Source organism: Ambystoma mexicanum, chromosome 7p (assembly GCF_040938575.1).
Source record: "Ambystoma mexicanum isolate Mex_15411 chromosome 7p, UKY_AmexF1_1, whole genome shotgun sequence".
Taxonomy (NCBI): domain Eukaryota; kingdom Metazoa; phylum Chordata; class Amphibia; order Caudata; family Ambystomatidae; genus Ambystoma; species Ambystoma mexicanum.
Genome location: NC_090939.1, coordinates 906,074,703 through 906,101,552, shown reverse-complemented (window position 1 = coordinate 906,101,552; position 26,850 = coordinate 906,074,703). Strand labels below are relative to the sequence as shown.

The following is a 26,850-nucleotide window of genomic DNA, read 5'->3' as shown; positions in this document are numbered from 1 at the left end:
AAATGTGTGCTTTGTGTGGTTCGGGCGGGACAGGTTAGTTTGACTCTTTGATGTCTTCTAACCCTTCTCAGCCGTTTGTACAATAATCTTGCTTTGTGGACAAGGCGTGTACGTACACTTTTTAAGGGTGGGCCTGCTTTTGATTACAGTGATTGATCAAAGGCCCAATCCTACATTTGGCGTCCCTGGGTGGGCCACAGGCTCTCTGAGACATTAGGGGCATTCAGGCCACCCAGCTTGGCTGCAGAGCTTCTCTGCGGGGACCAGTCTTTGTGCTTGACAAGGAGGAGGGCTACAGGTACCATATTGGTTAGAGGCCTGTCTGTCTGCCTCCCTCCTGTCCCCAAGAGGTGTGATACCTTTGCTCGGCTGCACAGGCCAGATTAAAGGAGCACGTCGGAGCGCTTCAAGGTTCACATTCGTGAGAGTGCCTATTTGCCAGGTAAATCAAGAAGGTAACGGGGGGAAAAGAAATACGTTTTTCTTTTTATTCTTGGATAGGGCAAGATAGATGTGTGTAAGTTAGATGATGTCAAGTAGGTTGGAAGAGTGAGTGTTTTTGGAGGAGTTAATGTCGTATGTTTTCACCTAGTTTGTTATTTTAGAGTTTTGATCTCCCACACCTGCATGTCCATTGTAAGGATAGTCTTGATACCCTTCAAGTTGCTTGTCTGGTTGGCAGGAGCTCTTGCCTTAGGGTGAGGTGGCATCTTATCGTAAGACCACCTGTAGATACCTTTCAGGAGTGTACCCTTGGTAACCCCTTACTTTGTATCGATTGTGCGGACGGAGCCTGCTTTTTGCTTTTTCGGTTAGTCAAAGTAGTGAAGGGTATTGTGGAAATCTGGGTTCTGGTAGAATGACTGACATCATGGTATGGATGGGTAACTTCTTTTATCCTGTTTCCTTGTATAACATCCCGTTTCTAGAGTCATATTAATCAGATGGTAGATTCCAGTTCACATAGGCAAGCAATGGCATCCTCTCTCTCAGGCTTACATCTCCAACTGCCCTCTAGAGAACACCAGTCATTCATAAACATTCTATCCAGCAGCATTCCAATGTCAGTCAAACCTTTCTTCCTTAGATTCTACTAGGATGCAACATGAATACAGATCCTTGCACATCCCCCCCCCCCCCCCCAAGGAATATTAAAATCATGATCAACTGGGCCTAACACACACACACACAGCAACACTACACTTACAATGCACATGCATCATATCCCCAGTTTAAAACAATCAGCTAAACAGCTCCAAAACCAAGAACGCCATCACTGCAGTGGGAATAAACTTTACAACAATGCCCCTTCCTATTTCTGCTAAGTGAAGAAGAGACATCACCAACCACATGAAATACCATTACTAAACATTTCACACGTAGAGGCACCCATACCTCTCATCCAAGTCCTAACTCCAACATCCCACAATAGAACACACACTCAACTCCCTCACACCCTTCAATCACAAGACCAAGGTGTGCCTAAACACACACCACCTCCAACCAGGCTGAGTATATCTGATACTCTGGTATTTACTTCACAAACACGGTGACTCCAGTACCCCTACTGTGCCCGTGTTGAAAGTATTCCTCACTCAACTCATTTTAGGGAGAACCACACTACATACACCGCAAGCATCATACCAACAGCATGAACTCTGCATAAAATCTTGACCTTATCATCACAACGCTGTATGGTTTCTAAGCAAAATAACCAAAAAAGAATGTGCTTAACAATCAACACTACTAAACCTTAACATAACAAAAGTCTCAATATTTCAGCATAAACAAAAATCCCACCTGTGGAGAAAAACATTAGTGCAGAGAAACTCTACCTTAGCTTTTCCATACTCAAACTCTTGCAATTCTGACTACGCAAGCTATACTTTAATACCAAGTCCATCCGTGGGAAAAAAATTAGTTAATGCATTAAAACTACAGTGTTTCCCACTCTCCAACACAAGTGTCCAGCCTGGAAAAGAAAATTAGTACAGCTGACACTATACTAACAACTTCATGAATCATTCCTAAAATCCTCACAAGTCTACACTGTAATACACTTGAGAGTCCATCCGTGGGAAAACATGTGTTAAACAACCTTTAACTTGTAAACACTGCACCTACAAACCCACAACAGTTCTTCTCTAACATGAGGCCACGACTTACAAACTCTCATAGCTCACACCACATTCACACCTCTCGTGTTACCTAGCTATGCAGGCCTCCCATTTCACTAACTACACCATAAATGCACAACTTGCAACACTTTTAAACATTAACATGTCTCTTTTCTCCAGCCCTTTCACAGAAAAAGTACCTCTGGAGTCACGGCCCCATCCATGCCGATTTCTGGATCAACTTAAGTTTTCGAAACTTATCCGCCGGTCCAACACACATTTTCACAGATCGGCAACACCCCCACAGTTCACGATATTCCTTCAATAGTCGCCGGCATGCTATTCATTATGCCAACTTTGTGACTCGTGACACTATCTAAGCGAACTTTAATAATACAGTCGTCGCCCACTTACTTCCAGCCGCAAAATCTTCCAAATCCATTGTTCTCTTATATTGCATACAACCCAGGAAGTACTTTTCCTTACGGCATCGAACCACGTAGAAAGGTCCTTTACTTTAAAAGTTCACAATCTTCCGCTCACAAGCCGCAATTCCTCTCGTCACGCCTTTCCTCACTCAACAAGGCTCAACATTCCACCGCTTCGTCGGACCCCTTTGTCTCCAGAATTACGTCATTATTTCAGGCAAGCAGCCGACCAGAACAGAGCTCCAGCCCCAACGGTTGCCAAAGCAGTCAGAACCTGGAGCTCCTGAGAGCCCTCGCAGCTGGACCTTTGTTCTCCTGCAAGATCGCTGTTGCGAACACTGCTGCCTCCTCACTGCATACCCGGCCGCGGCCGACCAGCTCCCATGTGCTTCCATCACAGCCATACTCACCAAAAACAGCCCTCTGCATATTTACGCGGGCCACGTAACACATCAAGTTGGACTACTATCCACAGACAGCACCCGCGTCTTCAGCTAGACCACAGGTCAGGCCGCACAGCTCCTCCAACTTCTACCAGCCCCGCCGCGCTTCTCCCATAGTCTCACAGGGCAGACAAACACGTACTACAGAGTTACAGGTAAGAAATTTCGCCCGTACTTCCTATTGCTCTTACCCTGCTGAACCATAACTCGCAGTACCTCTCCATGTTCAGCTCTATATAACAGGCCTCAGCCAAACTTTGCTGATCCTTATGCCCATCACAACATATTTTGAGGCTCATTTACTTCCCAATTGCAGTTACTGGGCACCCAGCCCCTCCAACAGGACTATGGCTCCAAGCCCCCAAGGTGCAGCCACGGGCTCCAAGCTCTCCAAGCAATGCAATGGGCTCCAGGACCTTCCGCTGTCAGCAAATGGGCTTTGCCCCTCCAGGTGCCTTGTTAATGAGTTTCAAGATCCTTCATCCAAACTGACACTTCTAGGCACAGCTTAGGTTTCCAACCTCTTCTAATGCTGCTGCCCTGGGCTCCAAGCCCCCAGCTGCGCAGCATGGCTTCACAATATTCCAGGTGTAGCTTAGACCCTAGACCTCTTCACTTGCTACTGCCCTGGGCTCCAAGCCCTCCATGCCACAGCTTGGGTTCCCGAACCCCTTAAAACAGTCTCTGGGCCCTGAGCCCTTCCAAAGTCTCTGTGCCAATCTCTTGACTTTCTCTGTACCTGACCTGCCTAACTGCTGGCAGGCCAGCTGGCCCCTGGCCCTGGCGCAGCTCCTTGTTTTCTGTGCCTGTGCCCTTTGCGCTGGGCCTCTCTGCGCCTAATGCAGTAAGCGCTCGGCCTACCTGGGAGAGGGGGGTCTTCCTTGGTTTGGGGGCGGTGCTTGTCTCTTCTTCTGTGCTGTCCCTCCAGCACAGCCAGCATCCTCGTCGCCAATGTGGAAATCTCGGTTCTGGTAGAATGACTCTGACATCATAGTATGGATGAGTAACTTCTTTATTCTGTTTCCTTGTATAACATCCAGTTTCTAGAGTCCTATTAATCAGATGGTAGATTCCAGTTCACATAGGCAAGCACCGGCATCCTTTCTCTCAGGCTTACATCTCCAACTGCCCTCTAGAGAACACCAGTCACACAAACATTCTATCCAGCAGCTTTCCAATGTCAGTCAAACCTCTCTTCCTTAGATTCTACTAGGAAGCAACATGAATACAGATCTTACAGGTATCTTCAGGTAGTCAGGAAAAGACAGCACTGTAGTCGAGAGTGTTGTACTAGTAAAGAAGAGAGATTCAGCGGTGTTGTAGTGGAATACATTGCACTCCTTTTTATGCTCGAGTAAAGGCGAAATCTAAGAGAAGTAAAGAGGATTTTTTGCTGCTGCGTGTTTTGATGATATGCGGTCTTTAGTGTATGCCCGAGGAGTGTCTGGTTACCGATACGGTAGTGGTGAAGGCAAGGAAGCCGAGTGAGTGCAAAAAAGAAAATGGAAAGAAAAGGAGATTTTTTGTGGGTAGTAATTGTTGTGCTGTGGGTTTGGTTCTTGGGTTTATATCGCGATTTCTGAACATCTTTATGAGTTACATTGGTCTCGAGTATGGAGACTCCATTGAATCACTTATGTCGGGTGCTCCCCGGATATAAGGTGAACATTTTGAAATGCCATTGAGAATAGTTGAGGGAATCAAAAGGCAAAGGGGGTCATTACGAGTTTGGAGGTAACCATGGCGCTATTACCGACTCCGCCCTGGTGAATGGAGGCATTACCGCCCCATTCCAAGATTGGCGGGGCGGTAATCCCCCATTCACCAGGGCCCTTCCCCATTCCCATTTGAGCCGCCATAGGGCTCAATGGGAATGGGGAAGGCGGTAATAACGGTACCGCAAATTGCGGTACCGTTATTACCTCCAAAGTCCCTTTGCGGGTCCCGTCCTTAACGCCCGGTAAAACCAGGCATTAAGGGAGGACCCGCAAAGGGACCTCGTAATAGGGCGGTAAGGGATTACCGGTCCCGGTGCCCTTTACCGATACTGGTAATCCCTTACTGCCCGGGTCGTAATGACCCCCAAAATGCTTAATTCCTGGCCTAACAAAGGTTCTTATGATAAGGGTATGTTGGATAACTACTTTAGCTTTACACGCTATACTTTCCTAGTGACTAAGCATAAAGATGAGGGGAGCACCGATAGATAATGGATTTACAATAGAGTTGTCAAGGTGTGGGTTGGGGCTATGTGGTCTGGAATGATAAGTCGCAAATTTGAGAATGAAATGTGGCCACCAACATGTTTGGACGATAAAACCAGCAACAATAGAAAAGGAAATGTGTTTGCTTTCCTCCTCTTTACATTAATGGAATTTCCATAGAGTAGCTGTGTACATCACAAGTAGGGATAAAGGTTTCTAACCAGATGGAACCTGTGATAGTTGAAATTGTTTGTAAGTTGTGTAACTAGGAGATGGGACTATGACCAAATATGGAAAGGCCCCAGAGAGGGGTGTAGTGTAAATATGAAACCTGCAATAATACGTTAAAGAGGATAGTCCTTGGATGAATGTATCCAATAAGAAGTGTGGGAACTAAAGGAAATATGGTTACATTGTATAGGTTTAACCAATCATGTGTGGGCAGTTGACTCTGTAACAAAACCTTTGGGAGTGTTTTAACTGTTGCAAATTGTATAAAATATGTTTTCTTTGTATGGTTCGTGGAGACTGGTTAGTTTTACTCTTTGATGTCATCTAACCCCTCCCGGCCGTTTGTACAATAAACTTGCTTTATGGACAAGGCGTGTACGTACTCTTTAAAGGTGGTCCTGCTTTTGGTTACAGTGATCAAAGGCCCAATCCTACATATGATCAAAATCAAGATGAGCAGCGTGTTGGGGCAATTCACAATTGCCGAACTGGTCTTGTACATACATTTTGCCCTCCAGGCTACCCATTCCACTGATTATGGTTAGTTTTGTGTATTCCTGTCCTGCATATTGTATTGCACACTTGCACCATTGAACCTGCCAACAATTGCTTCTGTTGTACTCAGCATATTGTGCTCCTTACGTGCAAAAATTCCACAAGCATTGTGGCATTTAACATTTACAATTACAGCAAAATGTATGCGTAAGGGATACAGTAGCTGTGCTGTGTCTGCATTTAAACATTAATCCCATTATTACAGAGCCATACCACACATTTATCACTTTGGTAAGAGGAACCATCAAATGCTAGTGGTTTTGGTTATGCATCTCAGTTCATAGAAGTGCTCTTCCTGTTCAGATTTTGCCAAAGCCAGGGGAACCTCTTGTTAGGTGGGATGTCCGGAAAGAGGACTGTCATGGCCTTCCATGGTCCCAACTTCAGTATTGAATGGTGAAGGGCCCTGCTTATGCATAGTTTAGGATTTGAAGGTGGACACATTTTAGAAAGCCTACCAGATCTCCGTGCACCTGCTGGTGGTGATGGTGAATCAGCAAATGTTGTTCCAAATGCCTTTGATGCCACCATCAAAAAAAAGGACAAACATTATGAAAAAAAGTTAGCATTGTGTTACGAAGATATCATTTTTTACAAAGTGATCATTTAGAGGGTGAATCTGTAGAATATTGCAACACTGCATTACGTGAACTAGCAAATAGTGGTATGTTTGGCACGACTTATGAAGGATTAAGGGATCAATTCATGCTTACATTCAAAGAGAATAGGACTAGAGCAGAGAAATTGATCAAAGGTGACCCCACACTGGAGGTTGCCTTAGATATTGCCAAGCGTATAGAACACAGTACTGCATGTGTTAAGTCACCAGTCAACAATATTAATGCAGTGTCCACTGGTCGTCAGTATGCATCTGTTAAGAAACCCAGCATAGTTAAGAGTAAAACTAACAAAGGTGGAGAACACGGCAAGTCCAAGGAAAGTACCCATACCTTACCTAGAGGGTGGAAATGCTTTAGGTGTGCAGGCTTTACACGCTATACTAATGCTGTAGACTGCCCAGCCCTATCAGTAGTATGTTCAAATGCAACAAAAATTGCCACATTGCCAGCTGTTGCAGAAATTGCAACAGGAGTGGTGTTAAAGACATTTCTGCAGGACAAGAAGGTGAAAATAGTGATGAGTGTGATGACCTGCGTGAAGAAGGTGTTAACTGGTCAGTGAGTGAGGTTGGTGCAAAGCACGCGAAAGAGCGAAAACCTCATTGCAATATTTTAGTAGGTAATTTATTTTATTTATTTTTGCATTTATTACAGTGCACAAAACCCAGAGGCATCTAGGCACAGAAGTGCATATTATCTTAGTGTCGTTCATGATTAAGCATAGGATTACAGAATAATAAGTGCAAGTACAAGACTGGCAAAGCCACTCCTCATGGTGCGGGGGGCTACATCAGGCATGCATATAAGTCAGATCAGGTGAGGATACAGGACTGGCAAAGCCACACCTCATGGTGCAGGGGCTGCATCAGGCATGCATAGAAATCAGATCAGATGCGAGTAGGGCAGGAGAGGGAAAGCAAAGTTGTGAGGAACAAGCAAGCGGAACACAGAACCAAGTTCAAGTTAGCCAAAGAGCCCTGGATCAGTATAAAAATGGGGCAAAACAGGTTTTAGAGGCAAAATGCAGCTAGCGAATAAAAACAAAGCCAGGTTCTAGATGTATCAGGCAAGTGGTACAGATAGAGTTAGTGTCAGATAACGGGTGCAGCATGTAAAGGAGTATGAGGGGTAGTGTGGACTGTAGAAGACCAGACAAGTGGAAGTACAGACCCAACCATCTGCAGGGCGATTAATGTGTCTTCTGCGCAGGCTTCAGAAGAAAAGTAAATCACAGCAGGCATGTGTACATGATGAAGGCTTGCAAGCGTGTAGGTATGTTCATGCTAATACTGTGTCGTAGAGTTAGCAGTTCAAAGAGCAAAGTCTGATTGGCTGTTACAATCTCTCCCCTTCTCACCTGCTTTTGTTTTTTGCTTGCGACCTTCTGTGAAGTCTTCTTTCTCACGGTCTGGGATTTGTACAAACCCGAGCGCTGGTCCTCGGATTCCAGCGTGAGGTTCGCTATCCAACTTCCGGGAACGTTCAGAAGTCCAGGAAGGAATAATGTTCGCACTCGGAGGCACGGAACGCCGTGACCCGAGCGCGGAAGAAAATCCAGGAAGTTCGGAGATAAGGTAGAGGAATGGGAGGAAGGAAGGGGGATTCAAGGAACCGGGAATCAGGAATCAGAAGAAAGCCCCGAGCGAACTCGGGCAACACACGTCCGACTACAGCAAGCAGTAGCGTTGAGACACGCAGAGCCGCGGGGCGTGTCTTTTGTGGAGCGTAGAGACTGGCAAGCAGCATTCCGTTTCAAGTGGCCATGTTGGAAGGAACACTGTATTCAATCCCCTATGGGTCAGGGACCAGGAAGTCCAGAAGGGACGCAGATGATGGTTCATGACATTGGCGTAAAGATTCCGGTCCCGGAGCAGCAACACCAGAGGCGGTCCCGAGTGTGGATAAAGCGGCGCAAGCTTACTGGTGAAAGGGCCAGAATCAGCTGTCAGAGACACTGGAGAGGGTACTGAATGCGGGGCAGGGAGCGGCTGAGAGTCGGGAACAGTGCCGGCACAATGTAAGGGTTACACTGGTTAGGGGGGGGGGGGAGGGAGGAGTTTGAGAGCTAGGAACAGTGTGCGCAACTGAGACAGGTGCATGTAGCAGGACTTACCTTTACCAAGCTTGCAGTGTGACATCGCGGCTGAGGTAAAGGAGCTGAGGGAGGTTAATAGTGGCATGGTGCACACTCATGGGAAGATGAGCACGGCAATCTGGTCACGGTCGGACATGGTCCGACAGGGAAGGATCTGGCCCTTTGATGAGGCTCTTTGAGGGGGGCGGTGTTTGCCACCCGGCTCTGTCTGCCGGCGGGAGAAAGTTGATTCTGGCCAGCCAATCACGGCGAGCCTCTCCTTGCAGCCCGGACCTCCCACAACAGCTGATCCGCCTTCTGCGTGGGTCGTCCAAGAAGGAATGGGCCCTCAATGTGTAGGAAGTGCACCGGGTGGTGCAGGAGGATGTAGATGCCCAGCCTCAAGATAGAAAAGGTAAAAAGGAGGCACTCGAGCAGCTGGGACACTTTATGTAGACGGCCCTTGAGGGGGGTTGTGTTAGAAAGATACACCATTTGAATGGAATTAGGAATGTCAAAGAGACTGAGAATATAAAAACATGCCCCTGTGCTTGTCAATTTTGATACCGGGTGTGAAACATTACTGCGTACTGATGGCAGTAATACAGGATTAGGAGCTGTTTTAGTGCAAATACAGGAGGGTAAGGGAAAGGTGATAGCACAGTTTATGCATCCAGATGCTTGAAGAGTGCAGAACTCAAATGCTCTGTTATCAAGAAAGAGGCCTTGTGTGTTTCATGGTCAATGTAAAGCATTTGTATGGGGTAGAAAGTTTATGGTATATACAGACCATAAGCCCCTATGGGGCTTATTCAACTCAGAAGTTTGGACGGTGTATCTAGGAGAATACCAAGGTGGGTTATTGCTTTGCAAGGACACTTATTTGAGGTGCTACACATTTCAGGGTAAGACAATTTTTTAACTGATTTCATATCTAGGTACAATAGTTGTAAAACCGACGGAGAAAGCTGTTGTGATGAAGAACTGGATGCTGAAGTATTTTGGACTTGTGGACCCTCTATCTCAGAGGCTTAGTGGAAAGAGGCAGAATTTGCAGATGCTCAGTTGAGTAAAGTAATAGAATTTGTAAAGAATAATTGGACTTTGGAGGATGGTTTGAGTGTGTTTCATAAAGGGAGGGCTGAATTAAGTGTGAAGGTGGCTTTCTCTTTAAATCGAGTAGAGCGATTCCTCCACAAGACATCAATAGAAATTGGTAATGTGGGACATTTAGGATTTCCCAAGACCAAAGGCTGCTTAAGGGCTGATTACTGGTGGCCAGAATTGGAGAGTCAACTGGAAAGTTTGGTAATAAACAGTGACTTGTGTAAAGAATCCGACAAGACACTGATGTGTTGTACCCAAACATTGAGACTGATTGAATTTCCTGAAATTCCATGAGAATTCGCAGCCATTGACATATTGGAACTAGTGATTGGATCTAATGTTGCGAGAAAATATATCGTAGTTCTGATGGACGCATTCTCCAAATGAGTGGAGGCATATATTGTGCAGGAGGCTGATACACATTTTGGATAGTGTATTCCAGAGAGGGGGCTTCCCCAGCAGGATACTGTCAGGAAATGGCGTACAATTCGCGTCTCAAATGATGAAACCATTTCTGACAAGTATTGGTGTGACTCATATCAAATCGTCTCTCTTCCATCCCAAAACCAATGGGATGGTTGAGAGATTTAATGGTACTATAATCCAAGGTGTACACATGGCAGTCAATGAATGGAAGGTCTAGGAAGATGAAGTTAACAAAATGTATATGCCTATAGATTGTTCCTTCATGCAACCACAGGTATGGTACCATTTGAGGTGCTTCTGATGAGAAAGATGTCTACTGCAGTGTGTCTACCATGGCTAGGGAGGTCTAGATTCATAGAATGTGACCAAGAAGCTTTGAGATAAAGGGTGGAGGGTAAGGTGAAACTCATGAAAAGTAGATATGATGTGCAAAAAAGGACCAGACTGATCAGAGTTGCTGAAGGGGATAGGGTCTGGATTTGGAAGCCTGTTGTGGTTAAGAAAAACTCTCATTATTCCCTCTAATGGTAAAAGGGGGGTTATGTGTTATATTGTGTACATCTACACCATCATCAATGTATACATTCAAACTAGTGCCTGTCATCAGTCACTGTATTGCTCAAGCAGATGTATACATGTATTCTTTTAAAGTTGTTTGTTTATGTTCAGTCTGGGCCTCCTGCCCAGGCTACTGCATTATGAAATAGTAGAATTCCATGAATGTACATAAGGAGCTCCTTGGTGAAGCACAGGCAGTTCATGCAGCCTGGTTGTGGACAGGTGCATTCAGATGGGCCTTAATAAAAGAAGATTGAAAGTAACCGGTTGTGGGCCTACCTTATTCCAGGAAATCGCAGCTCGATTAGAATGTCTCATTTGCACACACATTCAAACTTGTCCTGGTTTGGGAACTCCAACCAGTGGTGATACCCAGGAGTGCATCCTGATGGTGCATCTTCTAAAGCACTCTGCTGCTTCCGAAGTTCGCTAAATAAATAAATACCCTAATAATAATCTTCAATGGTGTTATCCTGCATGAAAGATCCGAGCCCTTCTTTCCACAGCTGACTAGGAGTGAAATCACATTTTCGAATGGCTCTGTGGTGTCGGTTGACTAATTCATTTAAATTCTGCATCATTTTGGTACCTTTCAAATTTTCCAGTGCCAAATTACCTCAGGGTAGATGTTCTCTTAGGTTGGTTCAGGTTGTTCACAAGGTGGGAGGATGTTTTTTTACTAAGGTATAGAATGTTTTAGTGAGTAGTGATGCTGTTCTGTTTGTTTTGCGATTGGAACATGTGTGTTGGGTTTGGGTATAGACTTTTTTTTCCTTAGCTGAAGTTCTTTCAGGATGGTGGGCCAATCCTGTTCCAAGATCGATGGGAGCCATCTCAAAACCGTCTCAAAACAGATTGGCTTGAAGTCGACGAGTTAGGCAGTTTGGAACGCCAGAGAAAATACTAAACTGCTTTTCATCCAAGATCTTACACTAGCAGGTCATAGTTTCCTTGAGTTAAGTAATCGTTTTTAGCAGATTGACAATTCCTGAGTAAATGCTTGATACAAAGAACCCAAGTCTTTTTGGAAACGCAAGCAGCAGCTACTTACAAGACGGGTCACAAACATATTAAGATATTTGTGCATAGCTCATAGATCCTTAATATCCGTATACTCGAGCACGATTGAAGATTGGTAGAAGAAGCAAGTACATTATTAACATTAAGATGCTACCAGAGAGGCTTCGGAGGGAACATGTGTGCTCTAATCTAGCCGCAAACAGGGAGAGTTGTGGCGTAGTCACTGGAAGCGTACTGCTAACAGACAGTGTTTATAGGGAGAGTCAAGACGCGCAAAGCCCACAGTCTGTGGACAAACCTTCGGTGCCGTAGAGGGTTACCTGAAAGAGCTGTATATTACGAGCGCACACGTTCTGCTATCCTGCTCCAGAGTGCAGAACAAACTGGCCATCCTTCTTCTTCATGGGATGGCTCCTCAAGAGCCAGAGCTGGCTATTTCCGTCTGGAGCGATGATGTTCACTGTTAGTCACCCTTGTCAGCCGCGCTCCTCAGCTAAAGCTCCTCCCACTTCACTAGTCATACCGACCGGACCTTAGAGGAAGTCACATGAGGTGTGTACATAGCCGATCAGCTGCAGCTTGAGCAGAGCGTTGAGCCCAAGGTTGTTCAGTGTACTGTTGATTCAGAACTGCACCGGTTTGTTTAACGCTTTAGTTCTGAACAAAAAAGCAGCTAAGTGACTCCAAAAAGGATTAGTCCTATTCAAGCATATTTTTCCATAAACGAAAAGAAAAAGCACAATAGTTCGTATTCACAAGGCGATCAGTCATAGAACCGGCCAGTTTAAAAAGTAAAACAAAAGTGACCAGACAGTTTAACCAGATGTTTTAGAGAAAAACAAAAAAGCTGTTTACAAATCTGCCACATTAAGGGTAGAGACTGTGAAGAAATCAGCCTGCAAGCTTCCTGCAGAGGCTTCCGGTTAAATAGGATTACAGAAGCATTAGTGGGAGGGTTGTGAGTAGAGAGCAGGGGAAAAAGAACAAAGGTACACAGTTCATTGTTTCTCTGTGTGTTTTTGTTATAGATTTAAGAGCAGCGTCCTGGATTCCAGAATGAAGGAGCGGTCAAGTTAACATCTGGTTTTTTATTATTTTATCCACTTTGTGCTCCCACCCCACACCCTCCGGGGGGTGTTGAATCTGCTGCTGGAGTGATAGATGCCACAGACTGGACATTTCAGTAGGGGTTGGTGAGGGTACATCAACCTTAGCAGGATTCAGGAGCTGGAACCTGATGGTCACTTCTTTGAAGAGTTCTGGTTCCTGGGCTTATATCGCGTTTGTAGGCTGATGCAGAAACTAACTGAGGAGTCTTGTGACGGGTGTGAAGCCTTCTAACACACACGTCAGCTCGCTGTCATGACCCTTGCCCCTGGCCCTCACTGGCAAGTCAGCCTTCCAGTTAGGGCCAGGTCAAAGTCCTTAAAACCTCATCCTAGACTCTCTTGGAGTCAGTTCCGGTGCCTTTGGCGCCAGGCTCATAACCATCATGAAGATCAACATTAGAATGGGACTATTTACTTGGGACTATTTAACTTAGGGGGGGTATAGCCAACATGGAGGCACACACATAGCTCAGTTACAAGGAACTGAGCTATGCGGTCTAGTCTTTTGGGTGTGGCAGGCCTGGGACTATTTTACCTGAGACTATTTAAACCACACCCAAACAGCAGAACATGCTTTGCGTTATTCTGCTGTGGGCAGCGTAACGCTCACCGTGTCCAGGGTTTTAATGCCAGCTTACCTGAAACCAAGGACCTGCAGAGAGAGAAAGAACACTACGAAACTTACCTGGAACAGTATCCTGTCTTCAATCCATCGCCGACTTCCGTTCCACTCACCTGAAGGTACGAACCCCATCATCCGGCACTGCGTGCATCCTGGAATACAATAACCTGGAAAGAGGAGAAAGAAAGACAGCATTAGTAAGCGTTTACTCACGTTTGCTTCCGAATGAAGAAAGCCACACAATTCTTACCTCGGTAGTCATCTCGTGGTCAGTATCATTGCTGGAACATTACGGCGCTCGGCAAGGAACATCGCAACCTGCAAGGAGAGAAAAGACACAGGTTAGCAAAGTAAAAGGCGAAACAGCGCTGCGCATTACTCACCGGACAGCATCAGCCCCACCGCGCTTTCGCCTACCGGCCCATGCTCATCTTCAAACTGCATGATAACTCCAAAATACCTTTCCATACCTAAAAGGAAAGAAGCAAGACATTATTATTCGAACTAAGAGGAACATAAGAACTGCATATAAAGACTAAAACAGCAAACCTACGGAGTCGCAGCGGGGCTGGATTCCCACAGTGGGGCTTGCACAAGTGAAGTAACTTGGTCGCTGCTCGCCCCCCACATCTACGCGCCCCTGCCTCGAGGAGCAGGACGGAGAATCCACCATCTACAATATTAAGGTGAGGAGAGGGCCCAAGGGTGACAAAGGAGTTGAGGCCAAGGGAGGTGGGAAAACAAAGACAATCTGTATTGAATCCAGTTCTCCTATATAGCAGACCCATCTTTAACCAGAGGCTTTACTAAGGGACCGGAGGAGGGTTCGAGAGTGCAAATCATCCAACCAGGGCTGGGTGGCGTCCCCGTGGATACCAGGTGAGCATAAACCTCACTCTGTCTTGGCTTTGTGGTTGATTACTCAGTTGACTTATCTGATGCAGTTCTGTACCCTTTGAATGTCCTCCTTCCCCCCACAGTAGAACGGACTCTGATATCTTACCAAACTATAGACCAAGGGCTGTTTAACACAAATACAGACTTTATTTCTCCTGACTCAGAACATTGTATAAGGCGGGGTAATGTCAACCAACGAGGAGTAACTTGGCAGCCCCCACACCTCCTTTAACAAGTCTCTGTGCAAAATTGACTAATCTCTACAGTGACTTCTCATTTCTGTTTATTATTGGCTGAATCTGATAATGATACTAAGTCAATAGGATATAGCTTCTGGCAGACTTTGGATATGAGATAACTTTGGGCACCGAAAAATGATTAGGAATAATTTCACTCACACAACACTCCTTTCATTTGAAGGATGATCAGATGTCATGATTTTGTAGGGGTGGTCTTGGATTTTTACCTGTTTCCCACTCCAACAATCTTCTGTACATTAGTCAAATGTCAGTGTTTAGAACATGTTTTGCAGTTAGTTCATTATCAATGTGTGTTTCTGTTACCAGAGGATCATGGGTCGTGTTACAGATGTATAGAAAAATTGGCTTGTGGGAGAGGGACCGTGCAAATGTAGCACATTGGGTAAATCAAGTGAGGCTGTTGAGAAGATTCTGGCTTGCGTTCAGTAATGTGTATTCTTAATTAAACGTTACATCAAGTTGAGTAATATAGTGAGGGTGAAATGCTGCTTTAACTGAAATAATTAATCCAGATGATAAGTTGGAACTACCCACACTCTTATGTGGGGCGCTGGACACCGGGGATGGGGATGACCCGGCTGCTACCAGATATCTCAGATAGAAGTTGGACAGGGATTGACCCTGCTGGTTCACTATCCCCACAGAGAATTGGTAACTTGGCATCAAGAACAGCCCTGTGCAGTCTCACACATGGGAAAGCCATTCCTCTGAATACATCACGGGGGAACAGAATGGCACTGCAAACTGTAATATAGAAGCCATTTTTTGTTGCTGGGACCTGATGGCCAGTGGGTTGGCATACCCGACCTAAGGAGCCTCCCCACAAGCATTTACTGGTGTGGATCTGAGTATCTAAGGGACTGACATTTTATACTACGATTAAGACTCTTTGGGTGGCCACATCCTAGAATATTATTTTTATTATATTAGGGTAGCCAAGAGGCTACAGGACTCATTAACATTAGATTTTGAGACTTTTCTGTTGGCCAGTATGTGTGAATTATGTAGAGTAGGGTATCCTGGAGGGGACAAGCAATCTTAAGAATAGGTTGTGCTCTAAGATTTTAAACCTTCTGACCCAAAACGTGGTGAACATTCCAAATGGCTCACTTTTCATTAGCCCACCTCTGATATTGTTTTACCTTGGCCAATCCAAATTAGTTTTAGAAAAAAGCCTAGGTCTTTATTGGCATTTGGTCCAACTCATCCTTGTCAAACTGAAGAATGAACCACACACATCCTGGTGTGAAGTCTAACCTTACTTGGCCTGCCACACTGCTTCAGAAGTTGAGTCACAAGCCATTGCAGCTACTTCCTCTACTGTAATGCTTGTGCGAAATAAGAGTTAAAACAACATAGCGTTGGTGCGCAGCCATTTTGGACATTCATCTCCCATCATTATTATAAAGCCTGCATCCCGCGGGCCTCGGAAAATAAACGAGAATTTCAGTAGCGAAAGCAGAGCAAGGTCACATAGCTACATAAATATTATTGCTGGGTGGACTTACTGTGGAGAATAGTTGTTGTATTGTCCACTGAAGGACGAATACGAAGTGGGAGTTGGAGCGTCCTGCAGGTGCATGATAAGGGGTTCTGGGAATTAATGCGAGGAGAGGGGCGCTGGGTTTTTCCACTTCTGTTTTTTTCCACCCTCTGTCCCTTCAACTTGTGATCTGCTCTTTAGCCGAGGGCAGACACAACGGAGAGGGGTGGTGATATGCCCCCATAAAGAAGAGGGCATTGTGTGGACAAGTTAGTTGAACTTGGACCCCCGGGTGATGCAGTCTTGCTGAGAGGGAGGACGCTCTGCCTCAGACCTCGTTAGTAGGAGTGATCTCTTAGCCTACCTGCTCTGGGACTGAGCAGTGTTAAAGTGGCCAAGATGAAGATGTCTTCTATGTCCTTATTAACGGTGATGCCTTCTTTTTATATGTTTGCCCATGTATGTCAAGCTTATATCTGTACATGTATATTGAATGAATAAAGGACCTATAACGAGCCATTTTCATCATTTATTATAACGATTAGTCTGTGTGATTTTGTGCCTATTGGAGTCCACTAACTTGTTTTGCCAGGGGCCAGCGAAACGTAAGAATAAGGGTTCTCCTCATTTGGCAAAGCAAAACATTTACCTATTTACAGATAATCTGATGAGGGATGTGCTATACATGAAAGCGTAACTGCCGGGGTCAACAGTATGTGTGTAGGGAGAGTGAATATACATAGCCCTAACTGAGAGGTAGTGGGTGAAGGGACAGGAAGACAAAGTGTGTTCCTGATGAACATTCGGGTACGGCTGGGGCATAGGCGAATCCTGGTCTAGAGTTCCACCTTTGGTGGGACTTTGCAATGGTTTCCAATAGGGGTGGGCAAAATTGCTGCGGTTGAAACAGAATTTTCTCCAACAATTCCCTTCTGCCGGCTGGGCGGTTTCTTTTCTTTTCCGCCACATTGTTTGGCAAATTTATTTTTTGCTGAAATTTGGTTTTGTTGGGTCCAAAACTCAGAAAAAATAACATTTGGGGGGGGGTTGTGGGGGGGAAAGAGACATTTATGAGGTGTTAAGGGTGCAGAAGAAGGCAACTGGCCAGGAGGTTTTATGGTGGTTGGCCAAGACTTTTATTGAATTCAAAAACCTACCTATCCCTAACTCCAAGAGGGTTTCCCTGCCTCAAACTAAAGAGTAAAGGATCCTGTAAACTGAAAAACCACCGGCCTGAGTCAAACCCCTTCTTCTGTCCCTTACACTACAACTAAAGAGTCTTACCCAAAAGCAAAATTCTCTCACCAGGCGAATCCCTTCTCCTGGTGTCTTGATATGATGTGATATTTTATTTATATTGCGCTCGTACACAGGTGTTTTCTTAAAAGAAAGACTCTTCAGTAATCCAATCGATACCAGGTGGGATGACTCCCTTCCCTTGGTCTTGGTTTACACACAATTCCAGATATCCAATGTGACTTTTATGCTGCTCGCTCGACAGAAACCTATTGATTAAATGTTCATCTCTGCCCACTCTTCTTAACATATCCGCTATGGTTGACCTAGTAGATCATTCTGGTTCTTCACACTTTCTTATATCTTTGTATTTCTGGCACTTGCTTTTCCTGGTTCTCTTCCTAACTTTTAGTGGGAACCTATTCTATGTCTTTGGCAGGTAATACTTTTTGAAATCTCATTAATTTCACTGTTCCACAAGGATCCATTCTTGGTACTCTTCTGTTTACTCTTTATACTACATCTATTATCATCTGTTTTCTTGTGGGTTGTCACTTCTATGATGAGGATTTGCAAATCTTTCTCTCTCCCCTCTCCACCCAAATTCACTAGTCCAGTCTTTCTGCCATCTAAAGTTGGATGCTCTCTCACCTCATCTCATACTGTCTAACACTGAAAGTCTTTTATTTCCTGTTCCTTCTTTGCGCCTTCATCTCCTCAATTGCATAGAAAATTCACTGCAGGGCTGAAGCATTGCTTTACCCCTGGCCCAGATGGGGCCCTTTCGGGTAGGGGCTTAGGGGTAGGTAGGGGGGATGTTAAAGGATAGAATAGGTGAAAAGAAAAACGAACACAGGGAAGTGTTTTGGGCATTGTTATTAAATGTGTATGTGTTTGAATATGTTTTGACTAACTTACCTGACTGTACTGTTTACCCACCATGAGGGCGACACAGAACATTATGACTGAGGACAATGGGCAGGATTCCGCTACCAAAAGGATTGGATTTTCCTGACACAGGATTCCAGGTCCATTAGAAAGTCAGAGGAGACAGATAAACAAAAGGAGTGAGAAATGAAATGAAAGGAAAAGCAAGAGGCATGAGTGATGGAGAGGGCTCCCTGGTGGGGCTGCACCTCCAGGGCTTCGGGGATGTGGTTGGTCGGGCTGCATATCCCAGCTGCAGCCCGGCATCATGCAGTTCTGCACTTCTCCCCTAACCCCCTCAGCACTTCTCCCCTTTCCATTTCCCTGCACTTACCCAATATGAATGACACAAGCCCTAGTAAGATCGTTGTTTTGTCCTCCCACTGTTCCCCCCCCCTGGTCTTGTCGCGCCTAGAAACCCTTGTGTTCAGGCGCGTTATAAATGCCATATCTTATCGTAAGCCCTGGGCTGTATTCCAGAACATCCCGAGTGAAGTAATAGCCATAGTCTGTGGACGGTGTGCACAGAGCGTGGCCTCAGAACAGACGACCTGCCTCCTGCCCATTCGGTGGGGGCCAGACTGCGTAGGTTGGTAAAGATTTAAGCCCCAGGCTTCATAGGGGGTGCCGCCTGGATAGAGGTACTCTTGCCCCCCACCCCCCCGCCCAGGGCTGTGTCATGGCCTGGGAGGGAACGGCCTGCTTGGTGCCACACCACGTGGGCTGGGAGAAATGCTCCGGGATGCATGCGTGTGGCAGCCAGTGTGAAGAGCGTGCGTGGCCTGCTGGGCTGGCGGTGAAGATCTGTGGCCTAGGCAGCCAATCACTGTGAAGGAGGGCCAGACTGGGCACCAGGCACCGGAAAGTCCTACAAGAGCCAGGGGACGCACCAAGTGAAGGGAGGCCTGTGGCGTACGCTGCTGTAGCAGCAGGCCTCCCTGGGGCAAATGCACCCCATCCCCCTCCACAATAGGATCCGGCTGGTTCTGGTGGGGGGGGCCTCCCCATACTAGCTGACACCTCTCCTAGGAAGAAGGGAGGAAACAACAAGGTGTGTAAAAGGGGCGTATGGGGTGAGTAGAGAGGTAGACCATCTCCTAATATTGTGCTCGTAAGCACTGGAAAGTGGGGAAAGCAGCCTCATTTGGAACGGACATATGGAAAAAGATAAAACACTTAGACATATCCACCCACCTGATTAATATGTTTGAACACTCCTTGGAAGTAGGAAGGCTCTCACCAGACCTACGCAAGGCTACAATCATAGTGATGGCCCAAAAAAGGCAAGCCCCCGGATGAATGCATCTCCTACAGGCCCATATCCTTAATAAACAGCGAACCCAAAATACTAGCGAAAATATTAGCTAATAGACTCCAAACGGTTATCACAGCGCTGATCCATCCGGACCAATGCGGCTTTATGCCTCAAAGATCCACGAGGATGAACATCCGTAGGCTGCACCTAGCGCTGGAAAGAGCACCCACCATACAACAATCACTTGCGTTACTGGACATAGATTTTGAAAAGGCGTTTGACTCTGTCTATTGGGAGGCTCTGTGGGCAATCATGAGAAAAATACTGTTTGGTGAGTCATTTATAAAATGGGTCCAGCTTCTTTATAACACCCCGCTGGCAGAAGTGAGGGTGAATGGGTGGCCCTCTCGTAACATCCAACTGGGGAAGGGAACCAGACAAGGATGCCCGCTCTCAGCAATGCTATTCGCATTGATCATTGAACCGCTAGCAGTCATACTGAGGGACACGACGGCATGGACGGGTTTCCGCTGGAACTCAGGTTGGGAGGATAAAGTATCTCTCTATGCAGATGATCTTCTGGTGTACCTAGGCGACTCGATAATCTCCTGTCCCATAGTCACTCAAATACTGTTAGATTATGGGGCATCTAGCGGCCTAAGAATGAACTGGTCCAAATCAGTGCTCTTTCTGGTGAAAGGTATAGACTGCATTCCACCACAGACTTCCCCGTACCAAGTCGAACACAACCAGTTTCGATATTTAGGCATCCATATCACAAGCAGACTGGACAGCTATATAACTCATAACTTATATCCATTGCTCAGAAGATTCGCACAAGACGTGACCCACTGGGAAGCACTGCCATTAACACTGCTGGGCAGAGCAGCACTTTTTAAAATGCTTGCCCTAACTCGATTCTTGTACGTCCTACAAAATGCCCCCCTCCACGTCCCAGCAACAGAATTCCATAAAATAGACAGAATCACACGCAAACTCTTATGGGTAGGAAAATATCCCAGGATAGCTCTCAAAACCCTCCAACGCTCAGTATGGGAAGAGGATATAGGACTCCCAAACATCCAAACCTATTACTGGGCGACCCAGATGGCGACAGTTAATGATATATTACATGGTAACCCAGAACTCCCACACATACGGCCGAAATAGCAGTTAGACACAACATGTCCCCAATTGAAAGCCTATACACTACAAAGAACCACTCCCCTGAAGGTACGATAACAGCACATACGTCCCAAATCTGTAGAGAAGCACACAAACATATCGGATGGGACAAAAAAATTACCCCAGTCCAGCCCATCTGGAATAATGCCTGTCTCGCAGGACTCAGTCGGCTCCCCAAGTGGCCAAACTGGTAAACTGCCGGTATACATATCATTCAGCAAATATATGCAAACAACCAAATTATCTCATTTGCCGAGATCTCGGCCACATATAATCTTCCTGCCACCGAGAGATACCACTATGGCCAACTATATCATGCCATCAAACTAAGGGCCCAACTGTTAGACATGCCGGAATGCACGCCCATCGAAAGGAACATAGTGGTGGACAGCGTGAAAACCAAGGTGGCATCCACCATGTATAGTGCCATCTCCTCTTTCGGCATGAAGGAATTAGCGAGTCTAAAGCTGAAATGGGAAAGAGATGTGGGCTCAATAATGCCTGAGGACTGGATCTCGACCCTGATGTATCCTAGAGAGACTGCAATCTCGGCCAGAATCCGGCTTATACAACTAAAAATACTTCATACGATATACTATCCCCGAGTGGCACTATACAAATGGGGTAAGATAAATGACTCTAGATGTCTGCGCTGCAAACAAGAGGAAGGAACCTTCTACCACATCCTATGGCAATGCACGAAAATACAGCGCTTTTGGCACAAATGTGGTGAGAGACTCTCGAGAGTCATGTGTCGAACTATCCCAATTGATCCTAAACTTCTTCTCCTAGGAATCATAGAGGAAGGGGACATTTCTCACTTTCAAAAGCTCCTGTTCTCAACCTCCACAGGATTTGCCAAAAGAAACATTGCGCAGCTATGGGGTTCAGAATCCACTCCCCAATATGACCAATGGTTATCGGACGTAGAGGTCTGCATCCTAATGGAACGCAGAGTATATCAAGCAAGAGGCTGCCCGGGCAAACTGTGTAATATACATATTGACTGAACCAATAGACAATGATGTACAAACCTCCCACTATGTCGGGGAGACATATCCTGTCCTGTCATCCTTAGAATGAGACTAGCATGGAAGCGACCAAGAAGCATATATTATGTATGTTCGTGCTGACTCGCCGTCTGTATGCAAAGTTATGTAATGTATGTCTTTTGTATTGTTTTGTTGGAAAACCAATAAAATTTGTTATAAAAAAAAAAAAAGCAGTGGAAACTCTACCTGCTATGCATGATCCCTTGATGAAGATCACGGCAGCATGCACTGAGCCTCAAAAGCTAACAACGGAACAAACTGCGGAGGATGACCGAATAATTTAGCTACTTGTTAATCTATCCACACATGAGGTGGACTCGACTTATGATCAAAATCCACAAAATCTACCAGAGATCGAAATGATTGCTAAAAGAACATGCATAATTGTAAATGATCGAACTGGAAAGACCCAAGAATTGGGAATAAAGGCGATGGAATCAGATTCATGACAATAGCTGACCAAAGAGACTCACTATTAAAGAAAACAAAACAGATACCTGAACTCCTTAGAGCCCACGTCGAAAAACTGACTCTCAACGAAAACAAAATCAGAAATAAAACGCTAAGGATTTCCCAAGGTGGGGGCAAGGAGAGCCAGAAAGTAAATCCTGACACTCAAATTCCTGCTGTACATGACTGGCAAGAGCATAAGAGACTGCAAACAAGTAAAACCCTCATAAACAAGAGCAAAGGTCAAGTGTCGATCGTAGAAAAATCGCCTCCTGATGGAAAGAATCTTCCGGTCCGATGACATTTTAATCTTGAATAGACGAAATGTGTTACAGCTACTTGGTCATGTACCTCAACTACGTGCAGTCGCATCGGATGATATTAAAATTGGCAAATTTATAGATGAGTCCTCTACAGATCAAGTATTATTTCATATTTCTTCTAGAATCATTTATAATTTCATCCTGACTGTGGCCCGGATCTCAATTCCCTACGGTTTGACAGAAAGGAAGTTTGTGTTGACAATTTACCAATAAACGAAGGAGCGAAAAAGATTTACTTATCCAAAGAAAAAGATGTACACAGGAATAAAGCGGCCTTGCATGTTCACAATGGAAGAAGTAGCAAGAGCCCCTAAATCAAGGTTGTCCAACATATGGCCCGCGGGCTACAATGTGGCCCGCCAAGCCATTTTATGTGGCCCGCGAGGCCGTATGTTGGACAACTCTTGAGTAAAAAAATAAATAAATAAATAAAAAAAATTAATTATTTTTTGTTAAAAATGTGCCTTTGCGCAAAACTGTAACTTCCTCTGGTGACCCCATGGGGTCAACAGAGGCAGTTACAGTCCTCAGCCACGAAGTGTTTATTTATTTATGCAATGTTTGTCGGATATCCGACAAACATTGCAGAAATAAATACATTCGTCAAGAAGATCTTGGGACTTGATGATGGAGGAAGGAGAGACTAATTTGTATCACGGCATAATGAGGGTTACCTCGGGAATACCATTCATTTTCAGTGAGCGCGGGTCCATACAATTGCCCAGTACTCCCACAAACTATGAACAATGGGATTAATATAGAAGCAATTACTTTGCATTTAAATATCCGATTTCAGGCAAGTAGGACCCACCATGCAAGAGAGGAACAGGCTCCGGCCCAGACATGCCCATTCCTCTCTTGCATGGTGCTCCGAGGGGCAAAAGGCGAGCCGAGATGAAGGGAGGAGGTGGTGAGGTGAAGAGCAGAGAGTGCTGGCCCGGGCGAAGGATTATGCAGACAGGTGCTGTGCAGGAGTTCCTCTCGGCGTGGGCAGCCCAAAGGATTCCTGAACCCCTGATTAGCCGTGGGCCGCTGCTCAGAGGGCCATTGTGCGGAGTTACTTTCAAGGTTTGTCATCTCTGGACATATGTTTAGCAGGGGTTGCGGCGACACAGCCTGTCCTCCCCCAAAAATCGTTCTTTTGAATTGCGAATGTCACCGAAGAAGAACCTTTATCAGCTGAGAAACTTAACCTTTGCAGTGCTTTTTTTCCTCGTCTTGAGACAAAGAAGAACAGCGGGAGCTCAGTTATGTTTACCTCTAAGCACAGTGCGGATTGATGAAAATGTCCATGCATTATACCAAGTACATTGGACATTATAGATGTGGCCAGTGGGGTATCAAAGCATGGCGAATACCACATGTACAGCACAATATGTTTCCCTAGTAGTGCCCCAATATCACACTGCAACCTGCAAATGGGCCTCAGTGGACCACCTGTCAAGGTTTCTGGAAGTTGCTTATGATCTTGAACTGTGATCTATGATATGATCTGATAGGTTATTTATAATGCGCTTAATACCCATACAGCAGTGATCCCAATCATAAAAGTGAAACAGGCAAGCCCAACAGGTATGATATGGCATTTGTAACGCGCCTATACACAAGTGTTTCAAGGCGCGACGAGGCAGGGAGGGGGGGAACAGGGGGAGGACAGACAACGATCCTCCTAGGCCAGGTGTCATTCAGACCGCGCAAGTGCAGGGGTAGGGGGGAAGGGAAAAGTGCAGTACAAGGTAAGTAGAATAGAAATAAATAGATAAATAAATAGGGCCAGCTGGTGGCAAGTGCAAGGTAAGTGCAGACAAGTGCTGGGAAGGGGGGGCTGTAGGGATACAGAGATAGTCCCGCAGTGCAGGGGTTGCCAGGGAGGCAGTGCAAGTGGAGAGTGGCTGGGCCCAGGACCGAGGTCGGTGAGAGTGGCCAAGTTTCAGATTCAGTGCAGAATTTAGTGAAGAATTAGCAGGGGAGAGGGAGAGAGAAAGCAGAAGCAAAGAGGAAGGTTTTGAGGTGCTTCCGGAACCGGAGATGGTTCTCCTCAAGTTTCAGGGAGGCAGTTCCAGAGGGAGGCTCCTGCCGCGGAGAGAGATCTACCCCCAGCTCGTTGCTTCGAGAAGCGGCTGACCCTGAGGGAGTTGGAGACGGATGAGCGAAGGGCTCGGGAAGGAAGATATTTAGGAAGAGAGAGTTGCAGGTATTTAGGCCCCAGGCCCCAGAAGGTATAACTTATTTTCACTCTTTTGGTAGCGCAGTCTGAGGGCAGCCTATACCCTTCAGGAAAGGTGTGAGCGGTTACAGTTGGAACACAAAAAACAATAGTACTATGTTCCCAAAATACCTTAGTTCTTGTCTTTCGGATCTCAGCAGAGCCAGCCTTTTCAGCATCAGCCCAGAAGCATGGGTGCCTTCGCGATTGGCTGGTGTCAAGTCGGAGAGCAGCAGCGATGGGCCCCAATTATGCAGTTCTGTTTGGCAGTGGTGCTGATTTGCGGGTAGAAAACGCTGGGAACAGTAGGCCGTGCCAAGTGGATGGCACTGGAAGACTCAATGAACTCTGGGCCCGGACAAGGGAATACTTGCCTTTGGCGCTGTGCAGGCTCGGCTGACACAACACGGCATATGGTTACGGCAAAGATGTCAAAGCTTCAGCATTGACATTGAGCAGAACTCTGAGATTCAGGGGTGGTGGAGCGTCGAGGTCCAGGATGATTTTGATGGTGTCAATGGGGCCAGCACTGAGCAGCTCCGCTCAGGAGGGCCGTGGGCCCGTGTGGGGCTGACAGGCCAGTGGGCAGACTGCAACAGGCCTGCTCGAGCCATCCTGCTATTTATACAAATCTCGGGCCAAGCGGGGCCTGATGGGAGAAAGGAACTGCGCTACAATCTGCTCTTCTGCTGGGCTCTGCCTGCTGGAGCTTCCCCCTACACGCGGGACAGGCAGCTCTACAGATGCTCAGAGGTCCCAGGGCGGTGGGGTGTTGGGGCTGGGTCAGGGCCTGCCTTCTCACCCTCGCTTAGCGGGGCTTCCCAGAACTTACCCAACCCCTGCCCTCTTGCATGCAACTCATACTTAGCTGGCAGGGGAGAATCTGATCTCAAGGGCAGATCTCCCAGGGTGAGGCTTACCCATTGCACATCGGATTTGCTGAGCACCTGCTATATTGCCAAATGCGGGATACACAACTGCATTATTTCTGGTAGTGGGGGACTGCGTTCGCGCTCTCCCGCTGATTTATTGGTGAAAGAAAAGGTAAAGTGTGCACTAGGCCTGATAGGTTGCATACTTTAAGATTGTGCTCACATTGCGTTTCTTCAATTAGGTTCACCTTTGGGTGATCGCTTTTCCACATTTTATCTGTTGAATTGAATTATGCTTCTTTCATCACCACAGAAGTAATGTGTATTACAGAGATAAGCTGCCATATGTATTGGGCACACTGCACATGCTCAGGCAGCATCAATCATGCTTTGTACAGGACAATGCTGGCCTAAATTGGGAACAGCCAGCATGACAATGTTTTACATTAGTGACATTGCCGTTTTACAGTGTGGACACATTGATCATTAAAATGTGTTGTGTTGTAAAATGTTCTTTTCTGCTGTCGGTGACATGGAATGTTCATGTTCGCCTTTAGAACTGATTGTAAATTTATGGCTTTTTGGTCACCTTTTCTGCTGTAAAATGCACCATTTCAACCCCATATTTGAAAACAATTCTTGGGGGGCAACCCCCCCAAATCCTCCCTAGAACTTTGTAGCTCCCTCGCTACGCTCGATCGCCCCCACTACTTCAGAAAAATATTAACACAGACACTGAAAGAAATCACAAGCAACTAACCTTTGATCACTGCCCATGACACCAAAAGCTATCTTTGGGACTGCATGGCTATCACTGCCTTTGATGCTATTGTGTCAAAGGTCACACAATATCGCTTTTTAATATAAAGCTTTGGGTGAGGTTGTTGACTTTTGGCTCGCCAGCCCACTGGGTGACAAAAAGTTAATGCTTCGGCCCCACACTCAAAAAGGCTGGACAAGCCTGCCCTAAATGATATAGGATCATGGAACTGGCTGGCAGGGTCTCTAAACAGTTGCGAAGAGAACGAACGCCAAAACGTCAGGAAAGATGCAAGTTTAAAAATTGGATCGTGGAACACTAGAGGTTTCAAGCACCTCTTTGGAAGATCTGATGGAGCTCTAAACAAACTAGACATAATATGTCTACAGGAAACATGGCTCGAAAAACTGCTGTGTGCCCCAGGCTTTGA

The 26,850-nt window shown here is 46.0% G+C and overlaps 1 protein-coding gene and 1 non-coding gene across 2 annotated transcripts in view; one reads left to right on the top strand and one right to left on the bottom strand.

The window, feature by feature from the left end:
• Positions 1–26,850, bottom strand: part of PROS1 (protein S) — an 858,149-nt gene that overhangs the window by 789,780 nt on the left and 41,519 nt on the right. The gene's annotated exons all lie outside the window — the stretch shown is intronic.
• Positions 25,649–25,811, top strand: LOC138526630 (U1 spliceosomal RNA). Its single transcript, XR_011283673.1, has one exon. It is a non-coding gene; the product is annotated as a U1 spliceosomal RNA (small nuclear RNA).